The sequence below is a fragment of the Halichoerus grypus genome, chromosome 5, assembly GCF_964656455.1.
Source record: "Halichoerus grypus chromosome 5, mHalGry1.hap1.1, whole genome shotgun sequence".
NCBI lineage: Eukaryota > Metazoa > Chordata > Mammalia > Carnivora > Phocidae > Halichoerus > Halichoerus grypus.
Window position 1 is genome coordinate 54,850,996 of NC_135716.1, and position 9,272 is coordinate 54,860,267.

A 9,272-nucleotide genomic window follows, 5' to 3' on the forward strand; every position below is an offset into this window, starting at 1 on the left:
TTGTGTTGGGTTGTATGGAGCAGGGTTGAACGTATGACACAGTGAGGCTTAGTTTTAAAGACGAACACACTTTATAGCTGAAATCCATGAAAATCCATGACAAAAGAGAGAGGCAGGCAGAATGCCAACGTGTGTAGAAGACAAACACCAGGGTTCAGTAACCATTCCAGATAAAGGAAAACAATTTGACCTTCCTACTTTTGTCTTATAAAATGCTTTGCTTAACTTTTAGCTTTAAAAAGAAGAAAAGAGAGAAAGAGCATAAAATGGCTCTTGTGCAGTGGGGAATGTGAGCTTTACTGTAAGTGCTCAGGGAGGTGGGTCTGCCAAAGAATTATGAAATTCTTGAAATATGTATTCTGTGTAATACCACATTTCATGAAAGTATGAAAAACATTTCCATCTTCAAGACTTAATTGAAATGGGTATGGAGCACTTTGGGAACTCATTTTTAAAAAAGAACCTTCGCTTGAGTAGTGTCTTTTTTTGTCATGTACGTAACATGTTTACGTTGAACACAACCTATCAGCTTAGCAGAGGTACACAGTGGCGTATCAAAGCTCCAGCTTATTTATTTTGTCTTAGCAATTTGATTTTTTTTTCCCACTCCTGAATGGTTTTAAATATTTTGCTTACATATTTTTCTGCAGAAATTTGTACATTAATTCTATCTAATTGGCTACTCTACAGCCTTTATGGTATCCCGGCCAAAGAGACATCTGTAATAAGGAATCCCTGGCACAGTGTTGCCTCTTTAATGGGCACTTTAAAAGTATATAATTGTCCCTTTGTCCATAGAGTCTAACAAATATGCTCTTCTTCTGACAAAGGGTTACTGCTAATTTTATTACTATTGTGTTTTACAGCTTCAAAATATCCTTGCGAAGAGTTCACTTGTAACCAAGTAAATGCAGTGTTTTAATTAAGCGGAAACGTGAAAAGGAAGGCTTCTGCAGAGAGGCTCAATTGCTTCCCACAACCTTTATGAAAAGGGCAGGGTGTTAAAACAAACCTCCCACTTTTATTTTCGAAGGAGAAAAAAAAAAAAAATCAGAGCTAAAGGTAATCTCTCCATTAGTATTATTAATAGTGTTCAGCTTTCTTGACATGCTTTAGAAGCAGACAGACTTGTCAGGAGCATCACATTTGCAAGCACTGTCACCGCTCCTGAAGGCTCTGCTGAAAGCAGGGAAGTGTGTTAACAGTAACTGTGAACGGCCTTTGGGGAACAATAGGTTTACCTAAGACTGTGCCTGGCTTTTCAAAATACAAGTTGCTATATTATAGTCCATACTCACGTTAGTGGGCATACCGTACTTGACCCAGGATCATTCAGTGAAGGACCGTTTCCAATTCTAAACTCGGCTCTCATCCCCATTGGATCATCTGACTTGAGCGTGATCGCGTCTACCCACGGAGCAGCGATTCCAGCACGCGTGGTCAATGTTTCTTGCACCGGGACCTAGTTCCTCAGACTCCTGGATGTCTGTTTTCCATTTTCTCCCCAATATTTGACTTTTTAGTGCCGTCCCCTCTCCTAGCGTTTAGGTGCCAGAAGTAATTATCTTATAAAACGCACGGTATGAAGCTAATAGCTACAGACGGTCCCAAGATTTTCAGAACAATCGTGTCACGAAGCTCTTCCAGCTTAGCAGGAGCGCTCAATGAGAACAATGCAAAATTCTTACAGAAGTGGCTGTAACTAGGATATAATTTCTGTTTCACTGTTCTGTTTTATAATTAATCCGCTCTATGTTGCCGGTGTCATTGAATAAAATACCTTGTAATGGCAGTTTCTCTATGCAGGCTGGCCAAGGGAATGGGCTAAATTTACATGACTGTATTTTGTTCCAACAGAGCAGTGGCGGCAGCATAATCAGTTTGAATAAGTAATCAGCTCGGATATTGTTTCGAGATTTGTTTTTTCCTTAGGTCAAGTAAGTCCCTAACTGACATACTTTTATAGAATTAGGCAAGGACTAACTGAGTTTGGCATCTAATCTGTTTTAGCCAGTAGTTCATTTCATCTATTGTCTCCATCCATTGGGAGTCCACGCTGCCCATCATATAAACAATGTGTGCTCTCTTTCTTTGTAGAAATGGTATAAATTTTTGTTTCCAAGATGGAATATGAAATAAAATGTCTCATAGAGCCCCGTGAAAAAATACCCAACAGCAAAACTGTTAAGGAGAGGTGTCCAAAAGCAAGACAGATACGTGCACAGACCCATACAAGTATCAGATAGAACGACACAAACAAAAAAAATCCATTCTAATTTTAGAGGGGGTGGGCAGCACTGTTTGAAACCTCTCTTTGTTATTTGCAGAGGTATACTTAATATACATTACGGTGCTCATGAGGAACATGTTTTGCCCTGTAAGATTTTTAAATCCTTATGATGGAAAGTCACTTTATAATGGGATTTTTGCTGGATAGCTTTCTACTTAGATATCTTTCTATTTAGAGACTCTTCCTAGGTAGGAATATCACAGCCCCATATACAAGCCAACTGACCTGTGGATTCTCATACTAAATATGGCATTGGGGCATTGCCATCTTGAAACAGAGGACATTATAGGGTGCAAACAAATAAGGAATATCAACCCACTATCATAGCTGTTAACACATGATACACTATTAAGAAATAGAAGGTAACAGAGAAAAGGAGCACAAATTATTTTTCTTGATAAATTTGCAAGGGTCAAGTAAAATTTCAAAATATTTTACAATTATTTTAATCCGGGAGGAAAATGTTCTCGAGTTATTAGAACCTGAATTGATAAAATCATATTGGCACCACCGCATCTGCATACACAAATGTGCATGTGTGCATGTTTTGGGTGTGGGGACATATGTACACTTCTACACACTCACATATGTATCGCCGTAATGACTTTTCTTCTTTCATGAATTAAATTTAAAGATATGTAAAATACAGATAAGAAATGATGATGAACTCGTCCCTACTTATGATAGAGAGGAATATGAAATAAATATGACATTACCGGGGCATTAGAGACTATTGTGGCTCCTTAGCCTAAAAGGAATCCAGAGACATAATATGGTTTCATCCGTTGTTATTTTCCTCCCACTGAGCGGCCCCCTCCGACTCTCGGCTCTGACGCTCAGGGAAAGTAAAGCACAGCAGCTGAATTTCACCCCCTCACCCTCCACCTGACTCGTGGATAAAGATAACAGTTCTGGTCCCTGTTGCTTTCAGGTCTTTCCTTGAGATGACTTAATTCATCACAAACAGAGTCAGCAATAAAAAATAAGGTTGAAGCTTGTGCTTTAGTATGAACATAAACTGTGCCTTATATATATTCAAATTCCTGTCTAGTTGGAGGAAATATTCATGACTAATATTAAACTAAGCCCAGAATTAGGCAAAATGCAACAGACATATATTGAAGTGAGCATTTTATTATGTGCCATGTCAGTCAGATTAAAGAAAAGAGTGCATGACACCAACAGGATATTGCATGTATATCAAGCAATCTATTTATATGTGACAGGGAGGGTTTGATTTCTGGAAAGAGTGACAACCCAATGAAATAACAGCTTGCCTTCAAAATTACTATAGTATAAATGTATGTCTTTTAAGGTGGAATTTTAAATTACAATTAAAATGTAGATAAATATGCTTAGGAATGAATAGTGACATACAGAAGAAAAGGGGCTGGAGAAATCTATATAAAAGCAGAGGCTTCTCAAGCCATCCGTGCCGGTGGCCAGCACAGAATACTGGAGGAAACTTCCCGTGTCCCTTAACAATCTAGGAGCAGGACATCTCAAACAAGTTAATATTATTCTGCTACCCAAACAGAGAAGGGTGCAGGTATAGGAGGTTAGTTAATCACCAACTGGGAAAAACTAGGACATGAAATATAAACACTACTCTGTTATTAGCAACAGATAATCAGGAAATGATTATATTCATAAGACTCAGGTCCTCTTTATTCTTTATATTGACACTTTTTCAAGTGAAATTATAGATTTTGCTCTATAAATAGACTGCTGCTGTTTCCTTAATGCTTTCCCTCATTTACTAAGGGATAAGGACGGAAAGAAGGCAGACTATTGGGCTAAAACTGTATAATTACTATTTGTCTTTCATGGAGGTGGCCTTTGGAAAGAGAGAAAGAGAGACTAAAGTTGAAACCACTAACTTCATTACCAGCAAAGATAAAGTGCAGTGAGACAGAAATTCTTTGAGTTCACAATCATTACACTTGGATGCTCTTACCAGGTTCTGGGATAAGAGGAAAGAACAATCAATGGTCAATTGACTTTATTTCTTTTTCTTAAATTATAATTTGTATGACTTTTACATGTTTCCAGGATTAGCTGAGCAAACCACACAGAGACCACCTGACAAGCAGTCCATAAAGTACGTGCAATGAGAAAAACAGGTTGGGTGTGATGCTCGGCAAGCTGGGTTCTCAGCAGCAGCCGGGAGCACGCTGACAGAAGCTCCTCTCTTTCATTTCCAGAGATTTAGGCAATATCCAAGTGGTGCATGTGGGGGAGCTACAGGACAGAGGCAATCGGGGCTGGCTTGGTACACCAGTAATGGCAAACTGTATTTTCTCGTAACCTTTCCTTCTTTGTTCAAAAGGGGACTTCCATTTTAAACCGTAATCTGTGACTTTTGAAATGGACATTAAGGAATCTTGCCGACAAATATTTCTGGCTGATTTTCTTCCTCTGTCCCTCTTGCTGGTTTAAAAGAAAATCATCATGGCTGTGTTTTGTGCAGGTGAAAGGTACCAGACTTTCAGGAGACAATTAAGCTCCCCTCCACCTTAAGATTTCTGACGGGATTAAGTTTTTCGGAAATGGTAATCAGCGTGGGACGCTAATATGACAGTTCAGTGAATATTGGCTCTACATACTCAGATCAAGCCATTTCTACAATACCCAGACCAAGATCTTGGCTTAGATATTTTCCACTTCCAATGTCCATCTCCATCGTACTTAATTATCTGCAACTTCTGAATGCATTGCTAATGCCATCTTAATCATAAATGGACATTTGACAGTGTAACAACAACAACAACAACAAATGATGACTTAGGAACTATAAAACTCTAAGATACAGAGTATGGTAAAGGTGATTTGCCATGTGTAATTGTTCATTATAGCATGATCTTGACAATCCCAAGGCAGAAAATTTAACGATGCTTGATTGGGAATGACTCTCTCTCTCTCCTCCCCTTGAGAGTAAGACTTTTTAGCTGCATTTTTGCCAGATATGTAGCACACTGGCTAAATGCTACAGAAAAGTATCCTTTCCCAGGAGAGGTAGCACACTTGGCCCCTATATGATACATCATCCATGGTAAAATGTATATATATATATGTATATATATATGTATCTTGCTTGAATACCCCCTATTAGATAGCCTCAAATAATCCTAAATCCTTTGGAAGAATATTCAGAATTTGAATCTTTAAAATACTTATGAAAAGCCTGGGGGAAAAGGAGAAGAGATAAACAACGGTATTCTTTAAGGTGTAGTTATAAATTGGGCTCCAATATTTTCTTTTGGGTAGGTTTACAATTTGCAAGGCCTTATGCCATGGACAGAGTTTAAGCACACTCCAAATAAAAAGCAGGAGGTGGTAAGTCATCTGGTGAAGCAATCTTAGTATACTGCAGCTCCAATTAATCGTACAGCAAGCCTTCTCTGAGTAAGACACAGAAGAGTGGCTGCTTTTTTTTTTTTTTTTTAGAACATTAGAAGACACGGGATATTTGGAGATGAGAGATCATTCTAATTGTCTCAAAAGCTAAATACATATCCAAAGATAATGATTGTGAAAAGCATTGTGGTAGTCTATGTTCAAATAACTCGGTTAATTTGGGGAACGTGAAATCCAATTCTCACTATGTGTATTGCTTCATTTTTGATGATATTGGCACCAACTTCCTCATATGTCCTGTTGAACATAAAGCTTTTCCTGAGCCCCACCCCGTCTTTTGTCTTCTCAATATGTTGAAGGCTGTTTTCTGAAGAAGCTATCAGTGTTTGCGGTTCTGCTCTATGCTTCTCCAGATGCAAGAAGCCTTTACTCAGATAATACCCTATATCTGCTACATTCACTTCACTAGGTGCAGTCAGAGGTGGCAAATGTTTGAATGTATTGCCTCAGAAGCAACAGGAAAAATTCTTTTTTAATCTAAATGCATTCTGTTGCTTAAATAATGTGAGTAAACAGAGTCATTGGGCAATAATGATATGTAATAACTAATATGAAGAAAAGAAAGACTTTATTGATATGGCAATTTAGGCCTAGACTAGTGATACCTAAACTAGCAAGAAACACAGAAAATTCAGCTGGTTTTTCCCCTCTCACCTGCCCTAATAATGTTTTATTTGGGATTTGTTTTCTTAATTAATTGTATAGAAGTTACTTCATTTGCTACTAACCATGCAGTGTTTGCAACTCTTTGGGAAGCCTTCAGACAATAAATGACTAGACTAAAAACAGAAACAGAATGCTGGAGAAGTGTCAGTTTGTATTCACCTTCAAAAAATCAAAAGCCTAGCTCAATTCTTGTTCCACGGGAAATGCTTCACCAATTGTTTACTAAATGAATGAGTAAATGAATAACCACACAAATGGGTGAACACAGAAATTTGAATGTGCAGTTGCAAAAGGGCAAAATAAAAAGCCAAAATTGAACTTGGAATCATGATAAAGACTGAATGATATTTGCAATTATTACTATTTAACAAAAGGATGTATTAGGTTGCTACTTTATATCCAAAGTATGCTAGGGCAGAGTGTTATCAGGAATGTTCCCGAAGAGTTTCAGTCAAATTCTGTCCATTGCTGTTCTCCTGGAGGCATCCTATGTTTGAATGTAGTAATGGTATAAAGCCACCTAGACTCCCTGCTTTTGAACATACAGTCCCCTCTGTGCCTAGCTTCTTTTCCCAAGCTACATTATTTCTTCTTACTTTGTGACCCTCAATCCATCCATTGTCTCTTGGTTGGCATTTTTCTTGCCTCCTCAAGTCCGTGACCACTGGTTCACAATACTCAGACAACCTCCCAAGTCCCACAAGACTCAGGGCATATGCTTCTGTTAAAATATTTCAGGAAGATATTGTACATGGCATTCTGCACCTCTTGGATTGGCCCATGTTTTATTCATTTCTTTAACAAACTATTTAGCACTGTGCCTGATAGAAAAGGGCAATCAGTACACTTGGTGACTAAATCTAGACTGGGACATATAGATAACAGATATAAAACCATCCTGACAATATGGGTATACGTTAAATTATCTGGGATGGAAGGGAATAGATATTATGCTAGAAAGCAAGCATTAAAAATACATTAAGGATGGGTAGTAACACGTTTGGTAAGGACAGACACATAAAAAGAAAAGTGTAGAAATTTTTCATAAGGGTTTGACTTTCAGGTATTTAGTAAACGCATGTATGCAATAATTACTTTTTCAGTTTAAAGCCTTTTGAGCTAGTCTCCCAAATGAGCTGCATATGTTAACCAGCCAAGGGTACCCCTGCTGCTTGAAAACACCTAGAGGTTAAATAAATCTTTTTGTTTTGTTGTGTCGTATTTTGTTGTGTTTGCAGAAAAGGTAACCCTTGCCATTTATAACTTTTGAAATTAATTGAAGTTTTCTCTATGGTCTAGCATATGATTGGTTTTGTAAAAGTTTATGATCACTTATATAGGTTTTGCAGATAAAATGTTTGATATATATGTGTTATACCTTAACAATTACATCATTCATTTCTGTCTTTAATTATATTTTGTCCATTCAGTCTACTAGAAAGTGAGTACATGATATTAAAATTCTACCATAAAAATTTTACTTATATATTTTCTCCTAGTATTTCCCTATTTTATAATAGTGATGCAGTGGTATTTAGCACATATAAGTTCAATGCTATCATATTCTATATAAATTACATGCATTAAATGTTCATCAATAGAAAATAACCTTCTTGTTTTATTAATTCTTTTGACCTGAAATTTTACTATCCCTTACACCTTGCTTTAATTTTGTTTACCTTTGTTTGACATATCTCTTACCATTGTCATTTTTTGTCTTTTTATTTTATTTTAGGTGCTTAAATCAGTATATATTTAGATTTTGACTGATTTCACTTATTACCATACATTTGGATTGGGTTGTTATCACTTCTATGACTTCTATATCTTCTAATATTTTCTATATTTTTGTTCTGTTTCCATTTTAAGTGTCTCCTTGATATTTTTTTTGTTTTGTTTTCTGGATTTTATTTATTTAATTTTTGCTTTCTGTATTAAAGGTAAATATATGATTAGTGGCTCAGCCTACTGGCAATTACTTTCCTGCGTTATTTTTTTTAAGATTTATTTATTTGAGAGAGGGAGAGAGAGAGAGAGAGAGAGAGAGGGAGTGTGTATAACCTGGGGCAAGGGCAAGGGAGAGGGAGGGAATCTCAAGCAGACTTCCCACTCGATCCCATAATCTTGAGATCATGATCTGAGCCGAAATCAAGAGTTGGACGCTTAATGGACTGAGCCACCCAGAAGCCCCTGGCAATTACTTTTGTATGTATTCAAAACAGACTTAAAATCTCACACATCTAAACTCAGTGACAAAGCAAAACAAAAAGCAATGGACTGATTCTACCAATGTAATATGGACTTTTAATCAAGAAGGATTATATCTTCTTGGAGTCTGCAAATTCAGCTGTTCAAGTGTACACTGGTCACATTGATGGTTTCACTCTCTTCCTTCCACATTATTCTTGTGGAATTCTTGTACCTTGTTTTGTCCAAGCAACCAGAGGCACACACAAATTTCAGCCAGAAGGACTATCTGACTGTGGCTAGAAGCATAGGGTTCTGGTTTATTGCATTCTTCAACTGTTATTCCTGCCATTGCTCTTTGCCATCATGAGGTGTTGCTGATGAATACTAGAATGGTACTGTCTGCTAAGATCACTGCAATTTGTCCTATTTGCCTACGAGGTAGCAAAGATCTGCTTGTCTGCAGTGAAGGAAGCACTTTCTGAAGGATGCCAAACCTACAGTGATTCCATGATCTCAGCACAAATATTGTACCAGGGTCCCATTTGCATGGAAAAGGGTGAGCCCCTTAATACTGCAGATTTTCTCCAGCAAAAGCATTTTATTGTATGTTTGACTTCTGTTTCCAATACTTTTTCCCTAATTTTGGGGGGGTTTCTTAGTATGTATAGTTGAGTTTCTGTTCTTTGTATAAGATCCTTTCTTTGTGTTC